General features: G+C 41.0%; 1 protein-coding gene across 34 annotated transcripts in view; it reads left to right on the top strand.

The window, feature by feature from the left end:
• LOC126295288 (uncharacterized) overlaps positions 1-27,983 on the top strand; it is a 562,445-nt gene that overhangs the window by 308,684 nt on the left and 225,778 nt on the right. For 9 of the 34 annotated variants that reach the window (XR_007552428.1, XR_007552432.1, XR_007552429.1 and 6 more), the window contains one exon: positions 4,949-5,263. The exons of 21 other annotated variants lie outside the window; for them this stretch is intronic. The gene's annotated coding sequence lies outside the window, so the exon portion shown is untranslated. The remainder of the gene's footprint in view (positions 1-4,948; positions 5,264-27,983) is intronic. 4 more of the 34 variants (XR_007552434.1, XR_007552437.1, XR_007552441.1 and 1 more) reach the window with 1 other exon arrangement.

Raw genomic sequence — 27,983 nt, forward strand, 5'->3', positions numbered from 1 at the left:
GGTCTCCCTCTACGATCTTTACCCTCTACGCTGCCCTCCAATATTAAATTGCTGATCACTTGATGCCTCAGAACATGTCCTACCAACCGATCCCTTCTTCTAATCAAGTTGTGCCACAAGCTCCTCTTCTCCCCAACTCTATTCAATAACTCCTCATTAGTTATGTGATCTACCCATCTAATCTTCAGCATTCTTCTGTAGCACCACATTTCGAAAGCTTCTATTCTCTTCTTGTCCAAACTAGTAATCGTCCATGTTTCACTTCCATACATGGCTACACTCCAAACAAATACTTTCATAAACGACTTCCTGATAAATAAATCTATATTCGATGTTAATAAATTTCTCTTCTTCAGAAACGCTTTCCTTGCATTGCCATTCTACATTTTATATCCTCTCTACTTCGACCATCATCAGTTATTTTACTTCCTAAATAGCAAAACTCCTTTACTACTTTAAGTGTCTCATTTCCTAATCTAATTCCCTCAGCATAATTTGACTACATTCCATTATCCTCGTTTTGCTTTTGTTGGTGTTCATCTTATATCCTCCTTTCAAGAAACTGTCCATTCCGTTCAACTGCTCTTCCAAGTCCTTTGCCGTCTCTGACAGAATTACAATGTCATCGGCGAACCTCAAACTTTTTACTTCTGCTCCATGAATTTTAATACCTACTCCAAATTTTTCTTTTGTTTCCTTTACTGCTTGCTCAATATACCGATTGAATAACATCGGGGAGAGGCTACAACCCTGTCTCACTCCTTTCCCAACCACTGCTTCCCTTTCATGCCCCTCGACTCTTATGACTGCCATCTGGTTTCTGTACAAATTGTAAATAGCCTTTCGCTCCCTGTATTTTACCCCTGCCACCTTCAGAATTTGAAAGAGAGTATTCCAGTCAACATTGTCAAAAGCTTTCTCTAAGTCTACAAATGCCAGAAACATAGGTTTGCCTTTCCTTAATCTTTCTTCTAAGATTAGTCGTAGGGCAGTATTAACTCACGTATTCCTACATTTCTACGGAATCCAAACTGATCCTCCCCGAGGTCCGCATCTACCAGTTTTTCCATTCGCCTGTAAAGAATTCGCGTTAGTATTTTGCAGCTGTGACTTATTAAACTGATAGTTCGGTAATTTTCACATCTATCATCAGCTGCTTTCTTTGGGATTGGAATTATTATATTCTTCTTGGAGTCTGATGGTATTTCACCTGTTTCATACATCTTGCTCACTAGCTGGTAGTTTTGTCAGGACTGGCTCTCCCAAGGCCGTCAGTAGTTCCAATGGAATGTTGCCTACTCCGGGGTCCTTGTTTCGACTCAGGTCTTTCAGTGCTCTGTCAAACTCTTCACGCAGTATCTTACCTCCCATTTCGTCTTCATCTACATCCTCTTCCATTTCCATAATATTGTCCTCAAGTACATCGCCCTTGTATAAACCTTCTATATACTCCTTCCACCTTTCTGCCTTCCCTTCTTTGCTTAGAACTGGATTGCCATCTGAGCTCTTGATATTCATACACATGGTTCTCTTCTCTCCAAAGGTCTCTTATATTTTCTGCTTTCATCAATTAAATTCAATATTTCTTCTGTTACCCAAGGATTTCTAGCAACCCTCGTCTTTTTACCTACTTTATCCTCTGCTGCCTTCACTACTTCATCCCTCAGAGCTACCCATTCTTCTTCTATTGTATTTCTTTCCCCCATTGCTGCCAATTGTTCCCTTATGCTCTCCTTGAAACTCTGTACAACCTCTGGTTCTTTCAGCTTATCCAGATCTCATGTCCTTAAATTCCCACCTTTTTGCAGTTTCTTCAGTTTTAACCTACAGGTCATTCGAATTTATACTTTCGTAATACGAAAATAGGCAGCGTATATGTTGCTGCAAATCAAGGTCTTTCCAAAGCTCCTCTTTTTCTTAAAGTCTCTCCAAAACTTCTCTGCCCCATCTTTTCTTCTTCCTCCGGGATGTTCTATGTGATTGTATAAAACATTAACAAATCTGGGAATTTTTTTTCCTTGTCCCTGTATACATCCTGATTAGTATTTTATAAGCGGTCTCCTTTACAAATGAACCAAATCTTCGCAAAATTGTACCAATGAACCGAAGGTGGCTATCCGCTTTCCCCACAACTGCCATTACATGCTTGTCCCATTTCATATCGCTTTGCAATGTTGCGCCCAAATATTTAATCAACGTGACTGTGTCAAGCGCTACACTACTAATGGAGTATTCAAACATTGCAGGATTCTTTTTCCTATTCATCTGCATTAATTTACATTTATGTATTATTAGAGTTGGCTGCCATTCTTTACACCAATCACAAATCCTGTCAGTCATCTTGTATCCTCCTACAGTCACTCGACGACGACGCCTTCCCATATGCCACAGCATCATCAACAAACAGACGCAGATTGCTATCCACCCTATCCCAAAGATCATTTATGTATATCTAAAAACAAAGATGATGTAACTTACCAAACAAATGGGTTGGTATGTTGATAGAGGCACACACACGCATACACATAAAATTCAAGCTTTCGCAACCAACGGTTGTTTCATCAGGAAAGAGGGAAGGAGAGGGAAAGACGAAACCTTTTTCCCCCTAAGATAAGTCTTCCCGCTCACGGGATTGGAATGACTCCTTACCCTCTCCCTTAAAACCCACATCCTTTCGTCCTTCCCTCTCCTTCCCTCTTTCCGGATGAAGCAACCGTTGGTTGCGAAAGCTTGAATTGTGTGTGTGTGTGTGTGTGTGCGCGTGTGCGCGTGTGCGTGCGTGCGTGCGCGTGTGCGTGCGTGCGTGCGTGCGTGCGTGCGTGCGTGCGTGCGTGCGCGCACCTCTATCAACATACCAACATTTTTGTTTGGTAAGTTACATCATCTTTGTTTTTAGATATATTTTTCACACGTGGAATGTTTCCCTCTATTATATTCAGACCATTTATGTAGATAGAAAACAGCGGACCTATCACACTTCCCTGGGGCACTCCAGATGATACCCTCACCTCCAATGAATTCACCATAGAGGACAACGTACTGGGTTCTATTACTTACGAAATCTTCGAGCCACTCACATATTTAGGAACCAATCCCATATGCTTGTACCTTAGTTAGGAGTCTGCAGTGGGGCACTGAGTCAAACACTTTCCGGAAGTCAAGGAATATGGCATCCGTCTGATACCCTTCGTCCATGGTTCACAAGATATCATGTGAAAAAAGGGCGAGTTGCATTTTGCAGGAGCGATGCTTTCTAAAGCCGTGCTGATGCATGGACAGAAACATCTGTCTCAAGGAAATTCATTATATTTGAACTGAGCCGATGTTAAGGATATTGATCTTTAATTTTGAGGATCTGTCCTTCTACCCTTCTTATATACAGGAGTCACCTGTGCTTTTTTCCAGTCGCTCGGGACTTTACGTTGGGCAAGAGATTCGCGATAAATGCAAGCTAAATAAGGAGCCAATGCAATAGAGTACTCTCTGTAAAACCGAATTGGAATCCCATCAGGACCTGGCGATTTATTTATTTTCAACCCATTCAGCTGCTTCACAACCTCAGGGATGTCTATCACTATGTTCTCCATAAGGGAATCTGTGAGTCTCAAACGGTGGTATGTTTGTACGATCCTCCTGTGTGAAAGATTTCTCAAATGCTAAATTTAAAATTTCAGTTTTCGTTTTGCTGTCTTCTGTTGCCAGGCCAGACTGATCAGTGAGTGACTAGATGAAAGCCTTAAACCAGGTTACTTGTCACCAGTACAAACCTTTGTGTATGTTAAAAAATTATAAATGTAAATGCTGTGTGATTAGGGCCTCCTGTCGGGTGGACCGGTCGCCTGGTGCAAGTCTTTTTGTTGACGCAACTTCGGCGACTTGCGTGTCAATGGGGACGACGATGATGACGACAGCACAACACCCAGTCCCTGAGTGAAGAAAATCTCCTACCCAGCCGGGAATTGAACTCGGGCCCTTTAGTATGGCATTCCGTCACACTGACCATTCAGCTGCCAGGGGCGGACTTAAAAGAAAGAAAAAAAAAGCCAATCCAATACTCTCAAATGTATTGTGTATAACAAAAGAAACTACCAAATGAAAAGTGGTTTTGCACCTCTGCATATGAATCCCAATGCTGTTGTAGCAAACTTAAAATGATGTACGCCCAATTAGTTGAAAAGTTCAAAATAGTCTTGATGAAACATTTTGCTGTTCTGTCGTGGAATGTTGTTGCATTTGAAAGTGGAAAGTAACCAAATTGAGGTTTTTCTACTAATTGTTGTTTATTATGTACGTGATTGTTAGTCTGTAATCCGGTCAACATCTTCAGTCCAATTAACCTTGCAAAATGGGTGTTGTGCTTATTATCTTGTGACACTTCTGTTTGTTTTCTGTATTCCATTAGGGAATGTCTGTATTGCAACAATTAATAAAGCACGTCTGCCTAGTGAGCAGGAGACACTGGTTCAGATACTGACCGCAGTGCAAATTTTCGTTCTTTGGCTCATTGTGCGTATTTATAGATTGACTTCTGAGCCTTGAAAAGTTCGCTGCAGCCATACGGTTTCTTTTTTATTAAAGCACCTACGGCCAGGTCCGAGGCAGGATACCCCATTTCGTTTGACGGTGAGGTGTTATTTCGATACAGTTGGACAGCCTCTGCAATACTTTTAAAGTTTGGGGAATACTGAGTTGACTGAGGCATGAATAAAGATCTGGATTGAGGAGGGAGGCACATCAGGGTAGTCAGTGCAGTTGTGCAAAGCTACGGTGTGAGGGTGGCATAGTGGTTAGTGCATATGCCTCGTCAACAGGACAAGTGAGTTTGAATCGTGACCTTGGTACAAATTCTCATTTGCTTCAGTCTACATATATAAATTAAAAACAATGCACATATGTTAATTTTGTATTATTTTTGTAATTAATACGTAACTTTTGTCATTTTCCACAGGTTGATACTCGGTGCTAATACTGCTGTGAAGTTGCAAGGGAAATAGATCCTACTGGAAAGGAGAATTTTTGGACTGTTGACATCTGAATGGTGACCAACCTGTGGTTTCTGATCAGCAGAAAGAAGACAGAACATGCCTCAATCATTGACAGCTGTGAAAAATGTGGGTCAGTTCAACTCGAATTGAGCTGAAACTTGCCACTGAAAAGTGTTACAAGAAGTGGGAGAAGTTTTCTGGTATGTTTCACAAATTGTACACTTAAATGTTCTCAGATGAGAAAGTGATTTTCCAAAAGTGTTGCATAAACTCGGTAGGTTAATATAATGCGAGTCTGATGGTGTATTACTTGTACACATGGCAAGTGAGCAGGTGACAGTTTGAAAGTTTACTAGAAGTTTTGGCACGTTACTCGTGCACTCGACAGATAAGCGAGTGAAGTTTTCAAATTTTACTAGAAGTTTCACGGTGTTAAGCAAACGGTTGTGTGTCGCAAAGTAAATATTAAGGAAATGGGTATCTGCATCAGGAATCTGTTCATTCAGACATTGTCTGTCAGATGGAGTTACCCACTAGTGTGTTGGTAATCCAAAATTACTCAAATGTAATAACATATATTGTACTCTCAGCAAGAGGAGAAATTTTCCACAAATATTAACACGATACAGTTGTCTTCCAGTGTGATGGAACTGAAGAAATGAACGTTCTGGAAAGTACGTGCCTCAGATTTGTAGCCAGAGTGGTAATATACTTTGTGTATAAGAGATGATTGAGGTTTCAAGTACAGTGTGGAGTCACTTCGAGTTGATTAGTGAAGTGGTTAATATATGGGATTCATGTTCGGAAGCAGTGGCATTTAGTTACCATCTAGTTTTAGGTTTTTGTTGGTTGAATCAATTGGGGCACAATGTCCATTGTTACCAATAAAAATAAGGCCTGTTTGCATTAGTTTATGATTAATAAGTTAATGATTTCAGTGTAATGACCACTGTCAGACTTTTTGATATCCCTTGGAGTTCATCCACAAAATAATTGTCAAAGATTACAAAAGTTAGATCTACATGGATATCACAGCTCCTGAGCAGTGAGATATTATGCCCGATTGCTATACGTCATGCAATTGCTGCTGAACACACCAGCCGAATGCCGGACATTAAATAGCTGCAGATCTCTCCCACTGTGTCTTATGTAACTGTTGGGAAGCCATCTCCTTGGACATTATGCAGTGTAACAAATGAAAGGAGTTATAAAGTATTATATGAAAAGTAAAAACCCCTGCAGACAACCTAGGATTCATAATAGCACTGCAGGAAATACAAATCCATTCAGCAGTATGCCAGTTGCTTTAGTGGTAGTTGTGGATGTTAAAATCAACTACGTATGTCGTGATTGTCAAGATACACACCCTGAAGATGATTCCATTATCTAATGTACAGGGAGGAGTGGTTTCCTTTCAAATTCTTGAGCAGCTTGTTAATCAAAATTCTATATATACTGTGATTATTGTATGAAATAGATTTTTAATATTAGTTTTTTAATTTGTATGGATGGAATACTGTGGAATTGCAAGATCTGCAGACATCTATGTGAAACATAAAATTACAGTGTTTTCAGTTAGTTACATTAATGTCACTGACAGGAAATTAGTTTGAAACTAATGAAGATTCAACATGGAAATATTGTCCCCGAATTGAGTTCAGATTCGCTGAACTCAATTGTAGTGAGAGTTTTGTAACCACACAGTAATACTGATTGTGCCGTGTCTGCCTGACTGACACATCTTAGCCAGACTGTTAAAAGTAACGATGACTACATACTGAGAACTGTTATGAATTGGAAACAACTTTTCATTCCTGTTATTTTAGTATGCATAATTTTTCAAACTTCCGTTTTATGCAATATTTAACTTGGTTTTGCTTCAGCCATAAATGGTTAAGCATTTTTGTGGTATCATTTTTACTTTACTACCCAAAAAATTGTTTGGTAATCAAACTTTTTGATGTACAAATGACGGTAGTCCATGTACGTGCTCTCACTGTATGGGCTCCCGTTGTTCACATGTCTGTTTTGAGGTCTGCAGTGTTGAATTTTGCTTTCAATGTATTGTTACAAAAAAGAGGAAAAATATGAGAGCTTTCTCTTTATGTAGGTGGATTAATTTCCACTAAAGGCAGAAACTGCCAAATCAGCAGTCTCATTTGAAATTTATATGTTTGTGCCATTGTTTAACATAACCCTCATCCCCTCTTTGGAAATAAGCAGGAGTTGCTGTCATTTATTTTGTGAACAATTACACATATCGAAACATGGTTTTCAGCAAATATTATAGCATTGGGGCATGTATGTTTTTGATTGGTTAATGTTTTTAGTGCTGGTATCAACTGAAATAATGGCTTGTACATTTTTAAAATGGAACTGTATACTTTCTGTATCTGCATTCAAAAGCTCTTCAGAAGACAGTGATGATAGTGTTTGTTGATGTTGAAACCTGTCATAAAAGAAATTCGTGAAATGTCCTAGACACTGAGACCGTGGTAGCTGGAAATGGCATTTGCAATGCACACACTGCCGAGCAGGCATCTCTGACCAGGCTGCTTAGTTTTATACTGTAAGGTAGGCCTGCATTATGAGAAAGCATTACTTTCCCCTTGAATCACCTTGACTTTGATGCAGTTTCACCTACAAGTTTTGTATTTGGAAATAAGACACAGGCTAGAATCTAGCATATCGCAAAGGGCTTAGGAAAACTGTATTTCACATTTGTGTATACTCTCAAATTTACGCGAGCTGAAACAGAGGAATTGATTGTTCATTCTTCAAAAATAGAATTGCTGCAAAAAAATAAACTACTGTAATAAATATCTAAATGTTAGAAGGAAGATTTGACCTACCTTTTCCTTTGCACGGCTGTGTGCTTCTTAAATTAGGTCATATGGGACACATTCGTTGAACTAAACATTTTGATAAAAGTACTTTGGTAACCACCTATACTTGTCTCTGCTGTAATAAATGTTAAAGACAAGATCACAAATGTGCTAATCCAACTTTACATTTTTCCATAATATACAGTATATTCCACTATAAAATATTAATCTAACCATAAATCTTTAACCCATCCACATAAGACTTTCTGAGAACAGATTTGCCAGTAGGATAAGATTATTTTTGCCATGTATTTTTATTTTTACACATACATAATTATTTACAAAATACGAAGTAGTATACTTTTTCTAGGAACTTATAACTTTATAATCATTCACAAGCAGTTTAGTTGTGTATGGTGTTTCCTCATTAAGGGGTTATATTCAACACAGGTTTTCCCATGATGCCTTCAATCGTAACAAACTTTGCATCTTCTGGAATGAGCACTTTCCTTCTCAGTTGACACTATTTTTGCTGGAAAATATTCCCAGCGTCCACCTTGAAGCCTAAGTGGATTTCCTGTGTGGCTTTCTTTCCTTGAAAGTAGACTGGGGGTTACATTCTTTAAGAGTGGTTCTGCCATATTGAGGCAAAACTTAATGATAATCTTGGTTGCTGGGTTCAGTATGTGGTATGTTTCGTAGAAATAGTGATGGTACTTGCAATGCTTGCTGTGATATCAGTTTATCAGTGAATATTTTAAACACGTTCACCATTAATATCACAATGCACTTCCCATTTTTCAGCAGTGGTGTGAACCACGTGAAAAATTACTGGTATTATGACTGCAGCAGTTCGCGTAATGCAGTTCCTGAACTCCTGCAATGTGGTAATGTGTTGTGTGAATGCACATCCTTTGATAAATCCTTGCACAAAAAAGTATCGGCACGAGGTCAGGGAACATGCTGCCCACGGCGAGGGGCATATGTATCCAACCCATCTCCCAGGGAACTGTGAATTCAGGAACTTGCAAACATCTAGGGCATGATCACACAGTGCCCCATCTTGCTGAAAGTAAACAATATCCTGAAGCCCATCCTGGATAAGTGTGCCGACAGAAAATTTGTGAGCACATCTATGTACACTACTCCACTTAGTCAGTCAGTCAGTCATTCCCCCCCCCCCCCCCCCCTTCCTCCCCCAGGAAGGAGAAACGGTTCGTTAACACTTTGGGTCCTGAGCCATTGCGCGCAGGCGTCTACCATAAAGACTGGCTGATTTTAACTTATTTTATACTACTACACCTCATGAAAGGTTTCAGTTATAGCAATGAAATTACTCTTACTGAAAAACCTAGACTTTTTAGTTTAAAACCACATATAATACCTTTCTCTTCAATTATTACATACTTTAGACAAGAGTTATAATAATAACACTGTTTTTGAAAAAGGGAATAATTGGTCAAAGGTATATTCACTGTATTTTCTAGAAGGAATTTTTTTTTATTTTACACAAAAATTGTAATTATGATGGATATAGTATGTCTTATCTACAGTAACCTCCTTTAACTATTTTAGGATGCAATTTTGCTCTTTGTGTGGCAAATTTTGAAGCACAGCATTTTGCACAATGCTACTTTACATTCACTACACTGGGAGCATGTGTCTTTTCGCCACACTTTTCCAGTCAGTTTTTTCCTACCTTATTGTATAATATGCAGGAATTTACAATCGCCATTAGTATAACATGGAATGCAGTTTCTCCACCACTTCACAGTTTGATGTTCAAATATGCTGTATGACAATCACTGATCCTATAAGTCGACACCAAACTTGTTTTTATTGTAGTCAGACCTTTCACCCACGTAAATAGAGAAATTCCAGATGTAACCTGTGCCAGATTCGGATAACATGTACAGTTTCATACCATATTTATTTGGTTTTTGTGGCACGTACTGTTTGAAATACACACGACCTTGAAATTTACACATGTCTTAATCTATTGTAATTTTTTGTCATGGTGTATATGCATGCTGGAAATAAGCACTCACATTATCTAGGAGGTTCTCACCTTGTGCAGTAGGTCATAGTCAGTTTCTCCTTTCCTCTTAGCTAAGGAATTATCACTAATGTGGAAGTTTCTCAAAATAGAAAGAAATCTGTCACAGCTCAAGATGTTTGGACAAATTACACAACACAACAGGATTCTCGGACCAGTGCTCTCGTATACGTGGCCTTGCCCTTAGACACATATGGACTACAATTGCCAGAAACTTCCTTATTTCCATAAGTGTAACTCCTTTCCACTTTGATAAAGAGCAGGTGGGTGAAAGGAAGGGAATTTGTGCTTCGTAATTTCCTGATGCATTGTTGAGTGTACAGATTAGTTTGTTCCTTTATATGTTTCATCGTACTGTCTTTCAGGAAAGGTGAAAATAATTCTAGAGGTGCACTGTTCTGTTCTGAACTGACAACATTGCATATTCCGGATTGTGCTGAGAATAGATCGATATCTGGTGCACCGTCAGTAGTCGTCAACCTTCCTCAGAATCGGTGCGGCGCGCAGGTCTCGGCTTCCTCCTCGCCATCAGTCGGGCACAATATCGACGGGATTCCTCGCTGCTGAAGTGCTTGGACACCTGCTCTCCTCTTCTGAATCTATCAGAAGAGTAGTATTTGCAAATAAAATCAAATTATGTACTGAGTTTTTTCAGCAAAAATCTGAACAAAAATTATACATGTTTTGTTGTCGGAATTCTTTACCTGAACTGCCAGAAACTTCTTCTTGAACATAGTCTACGTCATCAGTCATCTACAATATCTTCCTCCGACAAATCGACGTCACTTTCTTCTAAATCACGATATAACTCGGGAGCAATTTCTGCGTCTGTCAAGCCACGCTTCGCTGTGTCGGCACTACTGAGACTGCGCGTGAAAAAATCGCCACTCACAAAACCCGCAAAATAAAATGGAGAGGCACACACTTCCACAGCATGCCTGCACCATCTAGTGACGGATACTCAAACTACAGTCCGTGCAGTGCCTCCCAGACGTGCGAGAGCCGTAAGAACGTGCAAAGGAAGGAAGGGGAAGAACGAGAACACGCGCCCGTATAATTACGGGTGCCAGACTTTCGGGCATCCCGCACGCGCCCGTATTCTTACAGGCGTCGGCGCCTGAGTGTTAACCTTGTCACGGTGCCCATCCAAACATTAACTTAGGGGGAGGCAACTCTAGGTGGTGTGGGGAGAATATTGTCAAGGGATGATCTCATTTCAGGGCAGAGTAATTTGTTGTTGTTATTAGAGGCCAGGATATTGGGTGACAAGGGGGATTCTTCTATGTGGTCTGGGGGTAGGAGCGTTGTTGTTGAACAGGGATGAATGTATTGCTCAGGAGATACGTTTGTGGACAAGGTCTGCAGGATAGTTGCGGGGGAGGAAAACACTGGTCAGGTTATTGGTGTAGTTGTTGAGCGATTCGTCACTGGAGCAGATAAGTTTGCACACGTAGGCTGTAGGGAAGGGAGCGCTCGATCTGGAATGGATGGCAGCTATCAAAGTGAAGGTACTATTGTTTGTGGGTTTGATGTGGACAGGAGTGTGGACGTGAGCTTCAACAAGATCAACATCCAGGAAGGTGGCTTGGTTTTTGGAGAAGGACCAGGTGAATCTGATGGAACCAAAAGGAGTTGAGGTTATGGAGGAAATTAAGGAGTGTTCCTTCACCATGAGTCCAGACGACAAAGGTGCCATCTATAAACCTATACCAGGTCAGGGGAAGCAGCTGTTGGGTCTTCAGGAAAGCCTCTTCCATGTGGCCCATGAAGAGGTTGGCATAGGACGGAACCATCCTGGTTCCCATGGCTGTTCCCCTGATTTGTTGTAGGTCTGGCCTTCAAAAGTGAAGTAATTATGCATTCAATTTATAAGGCCTCCGATTTTTTTTCTAATTAACTGCTCACATGAAATCGATGAAACTGGCGTTACTTTTCGACGTAATCGCCCTGCAGACGTACACCTTTTTACAATGCTGACGCCATGATTCCATGGCAGCGGCGAAGGCTTCTTTAGGAGATCACTGGAAAATCGCTGAGGCAATACCAGCACGGCTGGTGAATGTGCGGCCACGGAGAGTGTCTTTCATTGTTAGAAAAAGCCTAAAGTCACTAGGAGCCAGGTCAGGTGAGTAGGGAGCATGAGGAATCACTTCAAAGTTGGTATCATGAAGAAACTGTTGCGTAACGTTAGCTCGATGTGTGGGTGAGTTGTCTTGGCGAAACAGCACACGCACAGTCCTTCCCGGAAGTTTTTGTTGCAGTGCAGGAAGGAATTTGTTCTTCAAACATTTTCGTAGGATGCACCTGTTACCGTAGTGCCCTTTGGAACGCAATGGGTAAGGACTACGCCCTCGCTGTCCCAGAACACGGACACCATCATTTTTTCAGCACTGGCGGCTACCCGAAATTTTTTTGGTGGCGGTGAATCTGTGTGCTTCCATTGAGCTGACTGGCGCTTTGTTTCTCGATTGAAAAATGGCATCCACGTCTCGTCCACTGTCACAACCGACGAAAAGAAAGTCCCATTCGTGCTGTCGTTGCGTGTCAACATTGCTCGGCAACATGCCACGCGGGCAGCCATGTGGTCATCTGTCAGCTTTCTTGGCACCCACCTGGATGACACTTTTCGCATTTTCAGGTCGCCATGCAGGATTGTGTGCACAGAACTCACAGAAATGCCAACTCTGGAGGCGATCTGTTCAACAGTCATTTGGTGATCCACCAAAACAATTCTCTCCACTTTCTCAACCATGTCATCAGACGGGCTTGTGCGAGCCCGAGGTTGTTTCAGTTTGTTGTCACACGCTGTTCTGTCTTCATAAACTGTCGCACTTTCGACACATACATAACTCCATCACTTATCTCCTTCAACTGTCGATGAATTTCAATTGGTTTCACACCACGCAAATTCAGAAAACGAATGATTGCACGCTGTTCAAGTAAGGAAAACGTCTCCATTTTAAGTATTCAAAACAGTCCTCATTCTCGCCGCTGGTGGTAAAAATCCATCTGTCGTACGGTGCTGCCATCTCTGGGACGTATTGACAATGAACGCGGCCTCATTTTAAAACAATGCACATGTTTCTCTCTCTTTCCAGTCCGGAGAAGAAAAATGGAGGCCTTAGAACTTGAATGCACCTCGTAGTTGGTAAGTGTGATTAGGAACGAGGTTTTTGGAAGATCTTCTGGTGGGCGTTGGGAGAGGTAGTGTTAAAGGGCAGAGAGACTGTGGGATGCTTGTGCAAAGGGATGTAGCATCTATGGTGACAAAGGTTTCAGGTGGGAGGGGAGGAGAATGTATTTGAGGTGTTCTAGGAAGTGGTTTGTGTCTTTGATGTAGGATGGGAGTCTGCGGGTGAGAGGTTGGAGGTGTTGGTGCACTAGAGCTGAGATAAGTTCTGTTGCAGGCTTTGAAGCCTGCCACAATGGGACGGAGAAATATGGTCACTATTTTTATATACTTGAATTTAGCATATTTCGTGACAGTAATCACTTTTCTGTGGATGTATATAAGATATTTGACTTTTTTGTGTTGGCTTCAGTCTTCTAGTGAAAGTATGATTCCATAATGCTGTTTCGTTGGTTGCGGAAATGTCCTGGTTCAATGCGTTTGCCTCATTTTGGGTGCTTCAAAGACCATTTTCTACATCTACATCCACATCCATACTCCGCAAGCCACCTGATGGTGTGTGGCGGAGGGTACCCTGAGTACCGAATCTGCTTCCTTCTTGATGTTTATATGAAGATAGTAGAATAACTCATTTTGGCTGGTCACTTCCAAATTATTGTGACGGGAACCTGGACATTGTTCCACTGTCACACACCGAGTGTTCACTGCCGACTGACTACGGTCAGACACAACTCCAGTGTCAGACATTTCACGCAACACACAAGCTTCCACTTGTAACCAGTCTCTTTGGTATTATTCGTCACATCTATTTATTTTAATGAATATGCTGTCACTCTCGAACATATAAGCAAATTAGCATAAAATAAGGCAAATTACTATTCACAAAAATATTCTGACAAAAGTAAGAAAACATTTACAACCTCCCTCATTAGATTTGGTATCAACAAATCTGGTAGACAATACCACATCTCCCACATCGATTACAACGGCCAGGATGGTTCTTTGTTGATTTTGGGTAATAGGTAGAAGATAGGGGTACGTGGCTCAGGTGGAGTGAGTAGGTCTGTGGGAGCCGTTGGGAGGCCTTGAGGGACCTTGGATTTTTAGGATTTTCTGCAGCTCAGTCTGAATGGAGGGAATTGGATCCTGGGTAACAGCTTTGTAGGTTGTGTCGGGCAGTTGATGCAGTCCTTCTGCCACATACTCCACGTGGTAAAGTACCACAGTTGTTGAGCCTTTATCTGCCGGGAGGATGACAATAGAGCAGTCTGTTTTCATCTCCTTAATGTCGCGGGATTCAGCTGTGGTGACGTTGGGGGTTGTCGGGATATTATGTTCTGAACTCTAATATCAATCCCTTCCAAAACACACTCTGGATTTTTGCAGCTTTTGCTTCGTAAGGCTCAGGTGTGTTGTCACTCACTGGGGCCACAAATCACAGACGTAAGCTGAAATTATTGCTATCCAGTGGTATGGCTTCAGTTTAATAAATGTATAACTAGTACCATCTAGTGGTACAGTTCAGTATTATTACGGAAAGCACAGGGCTACAGAAGAGAGCTATGTTAAGTCTACAACACTGTGACAGGTGTTACCTGTCATTGTACTCCAATACACAAAGCTGCTATGACAGCTATACCAGTCACCTTAGACAAATGGTTTAGTTTGCACAAATGTCATATCGTTACATAAGAAAAATACAAAATTAATTTTTGTTGAAAATAAATTGATCGTCCGGAGGGAGTAGTGACATACATTGGCTACGTATTACGTTGCAAAACTCAGCTGATGATCTTTGGGTGTGTTTCCAGTTTCATGTTTGTACAGCAGAGACTGTGTGTACGCTGGGACATTCAGTGGTGCTACACTGCATCTTCTCCACTCCGTGTCGCAGCTCATCGACCAGTCACGGCTGCGATGATTACCCTCGTGTAGGTAATATGCAGTTGTGAAAGGTTGCATCGATGTCCTTTTGTGTTATGTGACCACAAACACTCTGTACTCCGTTATCCTATTGTGATAATGTAATAAAATTATGTTCTGAACCTGGTAGCACTGTTTGTCTACAAGTAATGAGACATTTCTAAGTCCATATTTACTTCACGCAGTGTCATCTAATTGGATCACGTGGCGACTCAAACAGGACTCGTGGCAGTATCACGCCTGTGCCCACTCTCACTGTGCAATGTAGTGCTTGTACGTGGAGCAACAGTGCGAGCACACCCCTTACACGCTCGGCTTCAACACTGTGATACATTGTTATACTGTAACACTTGTACTCCGCTTAACTTAATAAGTAAAGAAACAACGAAAGAAGTTGTATTTCACCAGCAATATTGATATCTCCACTTATGTTACACCTCTCGTGTCACCGCACAATGACAGACTAGTCAAGCTCAACAGGGTCTTCTTTCCCCACTATTTTTCCAAGCCCGTTTCCCTCAGCAGTGGTTTCACTAGATAGTAGATAGAGACTGCAAGAATCACATTAGTCCATTTGTGTACGCCACTAATTAGGTGATCAGACATTTGCGTACCTTAAGACAGTAAGTCGAGGCTGAAATCGTGAGGTCTGGGTCTGGGAGGCCAGTTAAGCCCCTCAGCACATTCATATTGATGTTGACTGCAGTTTCAGCAAGCTTTCACTCCACAAGTCCCATGCACAAACCAGATAAACTGCTTTCAGGCAAATCCATGTTTGAAGCAGGGCAAATGTACACATACACCTGGTCTGCACTCCAGTCTGGCATTCAGTGCTTTCGGTTGTGCCGGGGCAGTAACCCAGGGCCTTCCCCTTGCTTTGGGCAGCAAGTGGGTTAGCCTTAAGTAGCTACATAAGCATCATAGGATAGGCTGAGGATGGTACTGTGTACTGAGATTGGTAGCCAATAGGCAAAATAAGTACAGTGGAATACTGTTTTTACATCTTCCAAGGGACTTTAAAAGTGTGGTGTAAAATGTTAAATCTGAGAGATAACATTTGAATGCTAAAAGTTTCATGTATGATCCCCTTCTGTATAAGTATGTAATAGGCATCAATCAATCACTCCATTCTTGGAAATCACCCAGTTAGGAAAAACTTCATTGAGAACATTAATGCTCACACGGACTGTGTGACCTTTGCTCCATTTTCTTGAAATAATGTTTAATCATTCACTGCATACTGACGAAGCTGAGGTGTGAAGAATGTCCTTAACATTGTTGAATAGCCCTCAGCATTAACGGTAACAGATTGCCCTCTTTTGTTCTCAAAAAGTAACGGCCTATTATTCCCAATGAGGACATTGCGCACCAGACTATTACCTTTGTTGGTGCATGGGGTTTTCATGGAGTTGGTGGGTCTTCAGATCACTCCAATATCAAAAGTTCTGTTTGTTCACATATCCATTGAGGTGAAAATGTTTCTTGGCCAGAGGGTGTGAACAAGCTCCTCATTTATTTCAATCATATGCAAAAGACTTTAACAGAAATGCTGTCAGACCATGAAGTTGTTGTTATTCAAAGTGTTAACCACTTTGATTTTGTATGGGTGCTGATGTCAGTCTGGGTGTGCGCGCGCGGTTTTTTCCCCCTAAGGTAAGTCTTTCAGCTCTCGGGATTGGAATGACTCCTTACCCTCTCGCTTAAAACCCACATCCTTTCGTCTTTCCCTCTCCTTCCCTCTTTCCTGAAGAAGCAACCGTTGGTTGCGAAAGCTAGAAATTTTGTGTGTGTTTGTGTGTTATTTTATTGTGCCTGTCTACCGGCGCTTTCCGGCTCGGTAAGTCTTTGATTTCCCCCCCCCCCCCCCCCCCCCCCCCCCCCAATATAACCTCAATATCCCTCGGACAGTGTTGTTAGAAATTCCAACACTCTGTCTACGCACAGATTTCTGGCGACTTCTTCCCACAAAAATTCTTACACATTCCACATTCTCAAGAGTATGCACTGTCTTCGCTCTGCCACCTCATTTCCTTGTCGTTTCACCGACATTTTCAAAGTTTTCGACCCAAGTTTTACTGAGTTAAGGGGGTCATCAGATGAGCCGACTTAAATTTCTACCGTCTATACTTTTACAAATAAATTAATAAAAATTTGTCGGCATGGCCAAAAAGTATTCAGGATTCACACTGATAGCAGTGGACGTTGAAAAACAAAACAAAAGCAATTTGTTTTATATGTGAAATTTGACCATTTTTCCAGTTACCATTTGCTGTGGTAATTGCTTTACATACAATTTTCCACAGTGTACAAATCATACTTATAGTTAATTATCAGAATTTTTTTACCACAATTTTTAATAGATTTGGAAAATTCTAGAGTTTTGCATTAAGGAGTTAATAAGCATACCAAGTTTGATAGTGATAGGATATTTATTTTGGATGCTACGTGTACCTAAGACACAGAAAATTGTTTTGTGGAAAATGGCTGTTAAAGTTACTGCTTGTATTTGGCATAGTTTTCAAACTGCCCAACACCATAAGCAGGTTCTTTTTCGTTTTCAATATCAGTTTCCTTCCTCTTCACATTCCGGTGGTGCACTCTTCTTGATTTTTGTGGCCTCCAAAGATGATTCATCTGCTTTCACTACACGCTCTATCGCATACAAAGCTTTGATACGGTTCACTCAGGGCTTACTTCCCATTCTCTCTAATACATATTTCCTGCTTTTCACACCGTCATTAAAACATGAAACTGCATCATAAACACCAATAGCAAGTGCATTTCTTCCCACAAAAATGGTTTTTGGCAATCTTTCCCATACACATCGGTTAAAACTTGGGTTTTGGGTACCACCATGAAGGCATTTCTTCAGTAAGTTTTCATTTGCAAGGTCCCTGAATATAGGTTTGATGGCTTCCATTACAGCAGTTGGTAGAGAATTCCTATGATATTCTTCACCACCAGCAATTGACCTTTAGTAGCCACACCATGATTCAGTTCCTTTTGGGCATAAGTTGTGGATAGGGTTATTGTCTGGACATTTTGTGGAAGTTTAAGGCCCAAACTGCTTGCTTCATATTTTTAAAGTGCCCTGTGTTCCTTCTTATTGCCAAACCATAATAAGTCTGTAGTTTGTTAATTTCTGGACCCATCAGTCGTCCTCTCCCTTTTATTCCCTTCCCATCAGATAATTTTTTTTTCCTGACAAATCTTGTCTCTGCCTTCTAAGTCTAGTGCCAAGTCTTTTCTGTACATGTCCCACACATTCTAACTTCTGCACAATAGTCTCAGCTCCATATGGTGCACACTTTTGAACCTCAAGGAAAGCTTTGCTGTCACCATCACCAAGGTACGTCACGTAACGCAGGCCATGGGAGGCAACAGATCTGGTAAACAAGCTTACAACTTCCTGCACTTACATACCTCCACTTGAGCCTTTATAGTTCATATTACATACGTGATCTGCAATCCCTTTCACACATCAATGACAAAATTTACTCCGCACTTAAACATCTAGTACCTAACCAGTGTCAACAGATGTTGGTGTTACACCACCATTCAGTGAAGTGTGCCAGTTAACATCAAAAGCAGCCACTATGTCCCTGTCACCATCATTTTCGACAGTAGATTCTTCTGCAGGACTTTTCATTGAAGGTTCTGCAACTTCTATTACAGGCTCAATCAGTAAGCTGTAATACCTCTCAAACTTTGCTGGAGGAGGAGGAGGAAGATTCATCACTGCACAAAGTGTTCTTGCTGCCTTTGTCCCCTACCAATACAGCACATGCCATATGCTACCCTCAAATTCACATCATAACCCTTGTAATTTTAGATGTCGTGCAAGATGCACCAACGTTGCATTTGCTGCATATCACAGATAAGTTCATAGCAAGGCCTTTCCTGGCCCTCTTATCTTCCACCAAAGAAACACTCTTGAACACCAAAGCAATGCTTGCACATAACATTGTCCAATATTAATTGTGACAGTATGTCAACATGAACAATATTACATGAACCTTCGGATTCACAGCCTCCATTTTCATTAGCACCAAAAATAAGTTTCATTCTGGAAGCACTCGGTGGTGAATTGTTTACTGGCTCTGAGAGATTGCAGTCTTGAGCCACTGGTGTAACATTTGTTGCAACACCCTTTATTGTGTATCTGTTTACAGTTGAAGCCACGAATTCTAGGCATCCTGTGCAATAATATGCCATAAATGAACACAAAACAACACAGCAAAATGAAAATTGTCGAAGATCACAGCATCGCACTATACTCCTTTCAAAATTATAGAACAAACAAAACCAGTGATCAAAACAATGCATGTCGATAGCAGCAGAGGAAGTATCGATATGCAGGGGAACCAGATCTGTCATTGACTATATAACAGATCAGGAATTCAGGAAGGCTGTGAGGTACACACGTGTATTAAGGGGATTCTTTGATGGCACTGATCATTATTTAATCTGCAGTGAAATTGGGATTGTGAGGCCAAAAGTGCAGGTGGTCAGGTCCATATGTAGGAGGATAAGAGTGGAGAAACTTCAGGATAAGGAAATCAGGCACAAGTACATAACAGCGATCTCAGAAAGGTACCAGTTAGTTGAATGTAGTCAATTAGTCATCGGAAAAGGAATGGACAAGGTACAGGGACACAGTACTAGAAGTGCCTAAAGAATGTCTTGGAACAGTAGTGTGTTAAAGCAGGAAGAAGCAAACAGCTTGGTAGAATGACACAGTCAAGGCAGCCTGTAAAAGGAAAAAGAAGGCGTATCAAATATGGCTACATACTAGAACACAGGTAGACAGAGAAAGTTATGTTGAAGAAAGAAACAAAGACCAACAGCTAATTGCAGCATCCAAGAAGAAATCTTGGGAAGACTTTGGAAACAGGTTGGAGACTATGGGTCAAGCTGCTGGAAAACCATTCTGGAGTGTAATTAGCAGTCTTCAAAAGGGAGGTAAGAAGGAAATGACAAGTATTATGGACAGGTCAGGAAAACTGCTGGCGAATCCTGTGGATGTCTTGGGCAGAGGCAGGGAATATTTTGAAGAGTTGCTCAATGTAGGTGAAAATACGATCAGCAATATTTCAGATTTCGAGGTAGAATGGGATAGGAATGATGATGGCAATAGGAACACATTTGAGGAAGTGGAGAAAATGGTCAATAGATTGCAGTGCAATAAAGCAGCTGGGGTGGATGAAATTAAGTCGGAATTCATCAAATACAGTGGAACGTCGGGTCTTAGATGGCTACACAGGATAATTGAAATGGCCTGGGAGTCGGGACACGTTCCATCAGACTGGCCAAAAGCAGTAATCACACCAATCTTTACATGTGGAAACAGAAAAGATTGTAACAACTACAGAAGTATCTCTTTAATCAGCGTTGTGGGTAAAATCTTCTCAGGTATTGTTGAAAGGAAAGTGCGAGTATTAGTTGAGGACCAATTGGATGAAAATCAGTGTGGGTTTAGGCCTCTTAGAGGTTGTCAGGATCAGATCTTTAGCTTACGGCGAATAATGGAGAAGTGTTATGAGTGGAACAGAGAACTGTATCTATGCTTTATAGATCTAGAAAAGGCATATGACCGAGTTCTTAGGAGGAAGTTTTTGTCTGTTCTTCGAGATTATGGAATAGGAGGCAAACTTTTGCAAGCAATTAAAGGTCTTCACATGGATAGTCAGGCAGCAGTTAGTTGACGGTAAATTGAGTTCGTGGTTCAGAGTAGTTTCAGGGGTAAGTTAAGGCTGCAACCTATCGCCCTGTTGTTCATATTATTTATGGATCATATGTTGAAAACAATAGAGTGGCTGAGTGAGATTAAGATATGTGAACACAAAATAAGCAGTCTTGCATATGCGGATGACTTAGTTGTGATGGCAGATTCGATTGAAAGTTTGTAAAGTAATATTTCAGAGCTAGATCAGAAATGTAAGGGCTATGGTATGAAGATTAGCATCTCGATAACAAAAGTAATGTCAGTGGGAAAGAGATATAAACAGATTGAGTGCCAAATAGGAGGAACAATGTTAGAACAGGTGGACAGTTTCAAGTACTTAGGATGCATATTCTCACAAGATGGCAACATAGTGAAAGAACTGGAAGTGAGGTGTAGCAAAGCTAATGCAGTGAGCTCTCAACTACGATCTACTCTCTTCTGCAACAAGAAAGCCAGTACCGAGACTAAGTTACTGTGCACTATTCAATCCTTCGACCAACTTTGTTGTATGAGAGCGAAAGCTGGGTAGATTCAGTAGGATGATGATTGCAGGTACTAGTAGATGGGAACAATGGCAGGAGGATGTCCGCAATGAGGAAATCGAAGAAAAACTGGGAATGAACTCTATAGATGTAGCAGTCACGGCGAACAGGCTTAGATGCTGGGGTCATGTTACACGCATGGGAGAAGCAATCTTACCCAAGAGACTCATGGGTTCAGCAGTAGAGGGTAGGAGGAGTTGGGGCAGACCAAGGAGAAGGTACCTGGATTCGGTTAAGAATGATTTTGAAGTAATAGGTTTAACATCAGAAGAGGCACCAATGTTAGCACTGAATAGGGGATCATGGAGGAATTTTATAAGGGGGCTATGCTCCAGACTGAACGCTGAAAGGGATAATCAGTCTTAGATGATGATGATGATGATGATGATGATGATGATGATGATGTCCTACCCCCTCTTAAGATCTTCCAAACAGTCATTTGTGGTACATTCCATGCTTTGCTTGCTCTATTACACTTGGTAGGCTACATGCGAAACTCTACCGCACACGGCCAACTGTTTCTCCACTTGTTGCAGGCCGTCCTGTGGATTTCCCCCTGCAGAGCCATTCTGAGGCTTTAAACTGCACATACAGTCACTGAATGGTGTTAGCAGTTGATCTTTGCTGAACTTTGTTCTAAAGTGTTGTTACACTTTTACGGCAGTCTTATGTGAATACATTTAGAGCACAATATATACTTCAACAGTTCCTGTTGCTGTCTTTCTTAACTACTTACTGTGGTGATCTTGTAGCGGATATCTGAAGTGTGTCTGCAACAGTACAAAACTTGGGAGTTTTTCCTTTCAGTGATGTCTTTTGCGACACTATCTCAATTAGCATAGATACAATGAATTTTTGAATTTGCTTTGATCCTTTATAGTAATGCTGTAGTTAGTCAACACCTCGCATGATACAGTTAAAACAACATACAATCTTGGGCCATATGATTGAAACATATATACTTCTATTTTGTCCCTGGGTCATACTCCATCTTGAGTGCCAAAGCTATTGTATTATGTTGCCATCAGAAGTTACAGCAGTAGCTTCAAAGCATCTCTTAAGCAAATGAACCATCTAATTGACCGTTATGCAACAGTACTGCACCCCCCCCCCCCCCCCAAAAAAAAAAAAATAAAAAAATCACACTATTTGGTGGTGCTTTTGTATTGAAATTAATTTTTTCTCCTCTCACACGGTTAGATTAGCATCTGTAGCAGCTGCCATTATTCATCATTGCTGTTGCTAATAAATGTGTAAAAACTATTAAAATAAGTCTAATGTTAAAGTTTCTGTCTTAGCATAAAATGTAAACAAATAGTGTTATGCCCAAAGTTGCATAATGCAGTTCGATGTTAGGAACATGGGCAGCACACTATGGCCACTGTACTTCAGGGTCCAACAAACTGGAAAAGAGGATGTGAAAATTACACAGTGAAAGCATCCGGGCTGTGCGGGGGATATTGCAGTGTTTCCAAACCAAATTGCTGGTGCATAACTTTCGTCTGGTTGGCACTATGAGAGCGAGTGTTACAGGACTATTCCATCCAACAGCACTTCTGAGCTTTATGGTGCATGACAGTTTTTGTTAAGTGTCTTTATAGTGCTGTGCATTGTCGTCCTGCGCTATAGGAACTCTACAAGGAGTGTGTCGCTGCAGTTGGAGGATGTGGTCATCGTGGCTGTACCAGAACTTGTGTGAACAGCTTTGGATTTCTTCGGTGAGGGAGATGTGGGATGTTGAAACTGTCTGCTTTGCCATTTCCGCTTGGGATTTCTGTTATAGTTCGAAGTGTGTTCGGATACTGTTCACTGTTTGCTATGAAATTGTAAATTGGTTATGTCGAGAGATCCTGTTTTCCTGGGTCCAAAAATAATTTTATTTTTCTCTTTCTTGCTGTGTTCCATTGGTCTCGATCTAAATTGTTCAGTTTCTGAGTTTTGAATGTCTCCAAAGTGATAAAACCATTTTTTTTTCCTGAAAGGAACATGAATAACAATTCAGGTTTCTCAGACAAATACTTGATAAGATTTTGTTTTTTGGAATTGTCACCTGCACGGAACACGTGGGACTCCCAGTTACCTACAAATTGGTAGTACGGGCATGGACAAGACCTGTGGTGTTGTACATAGGTATAGACGACATGGATGTGTCCTGAATTTGTTAGTTTTAAGCGTGGCTGTTCCTCACCGACCATATACAATTTTCAGGCATGGAAATTATACAGCCAACTGGTTACAAATAATAGTTTGGTACAATGGGCCTAGATTTCGTCACCTACTAAAGTGTCATCAGAATGAACTTTTGAGAAATCGTAAAATTTCAGAGCTAGAAAGCAATGGTCAAAATTCAGAGCAGCTTTGCTCAGGTCAAAAATAAAATGTGTTGCTGCCTTGTCACATATGCTTAAGTAGGAGTAACATCTGAATTTGTTCCTGGTTTAGTGAGGCACGAGGAGGAGTAAGTTTCCTTTCTTGTTTCTTTCAACAGTTGTTTGTGTAGAATATGTCAAGTTTTTTAAATTAACTTTACATAACTTTTTACTTTAATTCTTTGATGAACACATGATTTGTCCAAACTGGTTAGTACTAATGCAATAGTATTTATACAGTTCTTCTGGCTATTTAGAGGGGTTGCCATGTCAGAGATTAATCTGAGAGTTTAGAAGATCACATGTCTTGTCATTTTTTTGGAAGTTTGTGGCTAGGCCAGGTATACATTTGTGTGTGTTTGATGATCTTTGTATACAGCAAAAAATGAGATACAATGCTTCTAATATAGTTAACATTTGCCACTACAGCGATGTCTGCTTGATGGTCTTCCAGTTTTTCTTGTCAGTTGTGAAGTTTCTTCTTAATTTTCTCCCTCTCCCCTCCCCATTGCCCATCAGAGAGAGAACAGTTGTTGCGACTAGTGAGCGATCTAGGTGCTTAATTGACTAGATGGATGAATAGGGCCTGTCTGTCCAGTTAGCTAATGTGGAAATGGCAAACTGAATATTTTGAAGAACTTGGTGAGGGAAATACATGAACAACAGGAATCTTTAATGCTTATCTGAGCAAAAAGTGAATGTGTTCTCACAGTCTTTAGCAGCCACATGTCTAAATAAAATCTTCCGTTTTCAAGCTGTGTCATTTTGAATAATGTGGCCAAGTATGAACTCGAGCATAGCCAGAGTGAATACTAAAAGTCCAGGCCGCTGGCCTGACGTAAGCAGATGTTGCTCTCGGTTGGCCATCTGATCTGATCTGAACAGAACACCACTACCTCAGCCACTGCCCTGCAAGGCCTCGTGTGATCATTTGTGGTCACAACCGACACGCTGCCACACCTTGCGGCTTCTCCGTGTGGGCTCACGTGGTACCTCGTGAGGCTGTGTAACATTTCTGGCCAGCACCCAGACTGACACCTTTCCTGTGGTGTCTCCTCTGTACCCTGGGTACTTTACAGAAAACTTACTTGTTCCAGCTTCTATTTTCCATTTTGCTTTCAGACACTGCATTTTTAAACATGCAACACAGTCACTAGATAAAATTGCTTCCTTTGACAATTTTTAAAAATGGTTTTAAAGAAAACATCTTTTTGATTTGGATGATTCGTATAATGTTAGTCAACATTGTCATAAACATTAGCATTTCTAAAAAAAAAATTATTTGCGTGTGGTCCTTGTAGTCTTTCTGCGAAACATGCTTTAAGACATTATGTACATCAAATATACAGGGTGTTTCACAACACTTCTAAAAGGTTGTAGAGGTGACTTATAAGATAAAGTTTTACATAGGAATGCATATCTGGAAATGGTTCATTTCAGTGTTACAGGGAAAACAAGATGTACAGATTTCACTCATATTTACTGTGATATTACAACAGTTGTTAGATATGACGACTAACAAGTTTGCTGCAGTAAGTTCGCACGAACTTTGTCCGACTTGTGGTGTACAGTTAATCACCTCTCCTGCAGCCACAATCTGTGCAACCAGATGTTCCTCCTACTGATAAGGGGTCTCATAAGGGACTCTTTGCATGGCCTCACGAGAAAAAAATCCAAATGGGCTAAATTTGGGGATCTCTCTGGCCAATCATATGGTCCACCTCGACTGACCCACCTGTCACCGTAGGATGTGAACTGCATAGTGTACTGCTGCGCCATTGTGCTAGGACCATAATTTGTGCCGAATGTCTGATGGCACATTGTCTAAAAACTCCTCCAGCTTGCCATCAGATACCTGCCAGACATTGATGCTGAAGGTGTGCTGAAATCTTTGTGTCCAAGTGGCTCTGGGGTTTTCTTGCTGCCAGATATGACTATTTCAGGCATTCAGAACACCTTCCCTGCTGAAGTGCACTTTTCTGGTGCACAAAAGTCGACTCAGAAACTGGGGAAAATTCTCACTATGGTGTAAAAACAAAGTACAGAGATTGACACGTGACAAAATCTGCCGGGTGCACGGTGTGTACCTTCTCAGGTTGATATGGGTGAAGCATGCAGAGCATTCCAGGCAGAGGAATGAGACGCGAGAGTCACATGCCGTGGCTCCAATATTCGTTGACGTGTTCTCTTCAGCTCAATGAAGCGCATTCTCTTCAGATACGAAAGTGCCGCTGCCTTGGAGCACCACAGCTTGCTGTACAGCTTGTGAATTTCCCACTTTCCTGCAGCCATTGTTCTACACTGGCAAACATGGGTTGAGGCAGTCTCACAATTTGGAAAGTACTCGTGGTTCAGACATCGGTTTCTTTCATTATAGCACTGTCCATTAACGACATATCGGTGTACCCTTCAAGTGTGTACTCGGGCATCCTATTACTGCAGCACTAGTCACCATAATGTCAACTGACGCATCACCAGGAAGCATGAAAACAAGGCAGGTGGAAACATAGGACATCATGTCATTGTACCATTCGTGAATGTGGGTAGCCTAGCACAATAGGCAAACTGCGTAAGAAATACCTATTGCACAATTGAGTAGCTCTTGTTTTCCTTGTACATGGAAATGAATTGTTTCTAGACAAGGGTTCCTCTATAAAATGTGATCTTCTAAGTCCTACAACCTCTAGAAGTATGGTACATGAATTGTGAAACAACCTGTATAATTTTAGAAGCTAGCAGCTCCTTTGATGCACGTTAATATGCTAATGTATACACAGAAGTCTTTCTTTGTTAATAATTCTTTTCATAAATGTTTTCTAAGAACACCATTTTGTCATCTAGATTATACCTCTCTAGTGTAGGGAAATTTACAGCTTATGTAATGAGCAAATTTGTCAACTGTGATTTGATGTGGTATGAAAGCTCATGAAAATCGTTTACTGTGGGCTTTGGTACCGTTTCAATCTCATTTCTGTATTCCTTTCTGACCCGTACTGGTGTCTGATGTTTCACTGCTTAATTTTCCAGGCTCAGGTACTGTAAGCATCTCGAATGCCTCTTCTTTTTTCACCCAGGCATTTGTTTCATGTTCCAATGCTACAGTTGCAGATTTCTGAAAAAATTGTCTCTCCACCCCATTGTGGTTGGCTCCACTTGTTTTGATAAGTGAACATGGGCTTGATGCCATATGCATCTCAGCTGACTCCTGCTTTTATACTCTAGCAGTTCTTTCATATTCCATTCGCATAGTTAAAAATTTAAAACAGGCATATATAAATGTAGCTGTATCCAATTCCCTTTATTCCCATGAGTTACAAATTACTTTTCGTCATCCCAAAAATAGACTGAAAACACCGTGCACTGTCGAGAAAAGGAATTAATTTAACTCCTCGTCTATTCGTCCTGTTTCGTTAACAAAACATCTGAAATTGGGCTGAGCATTCAGGTTAGTCAACAGTCATAGTTCATTTCCATCTCCAGTCACATGACTCATTTCACGGCACTTGTACCAGTCACTAGTCACTGTTTGAACAGCAGTTCGAGAATATACAAGGTGTCTCACCTAACTCTGTCACTTCAAATATCTCTGGAACAGCAGTAGATATTCAATAATGGTTTTCACCAGCATTAACATATGGGCTTAGGAAACCAAATACAATGCAAAATTTAAAACGTAAAAAATACTATTTTCAACACAAACTTGTGCAATGAGTAGCATGAAAAATTCCAAACATAATGGTGTTGGTTGCATCGCAACACGTCAATTACATCCCAATAAATTGCGGAACAAAATTGACACTCGAAATAAATGAACCACACAGCTAGCGCACATCCTGAGACTCGAGTGTGTGGCACACGCTGCCTGTGTCAGGGGCTCCCACAGTGGGAAGGTATGCACAATCCACAAAAATAGGCATGTAACATATCCAGTGCAAAGTTACATTTTTATATGTTTATTGTAGCCAAATGGTAATTACAGCCCACAAAAACTGTGTTGTTGTGCATTAAATCCAGCATGGAAAATACACCAACATCTTGACCAATGAAATTGTGTCACGTCAACATATGTTCGAAGTGCCCTCCGTTTGCATCAATACACATTTGCGATTGGGTGATGAGTGTTGCACAGATTGTAGTGTGTCTACAGATATTGCCGCTCACACCACAGTATTGCAATGTTGCATATCCTCTACTGTCGTTGGGTTCTTGATACTCTCTGCCTCTGACTGTGCCCCAGAGGAAGAAGTCTAATGGTGTCAAGTCGGGGGGGACAATAATGGTCATCACACAGAATGTCTCTGGCCAATTTTACATTGGGTGCGGGACATCCATCATGTTGGAACCGCACTGATTGACGAGTTTCCAATCCTAGATCCTCCGTCAGGAGTGCTAATGTGTGTTGATGAAATGATGCATATCGCTGTCCAT

This window comes from Schistocerca gregaria, chromosome 11 (assembly GCF_023897955.1).
Source record: "Schistocerca gregaria isolate iqSchGreg1 chromosome 11, iqSchGreg1.2, whole genome shotgun sequence".
Lineage (NCBI taxonomy): Eukaryota > Metazoa > Arthropoda > Insecta > Orthoptera > Acrididae > Schistocerca > Schistocerca gregaria.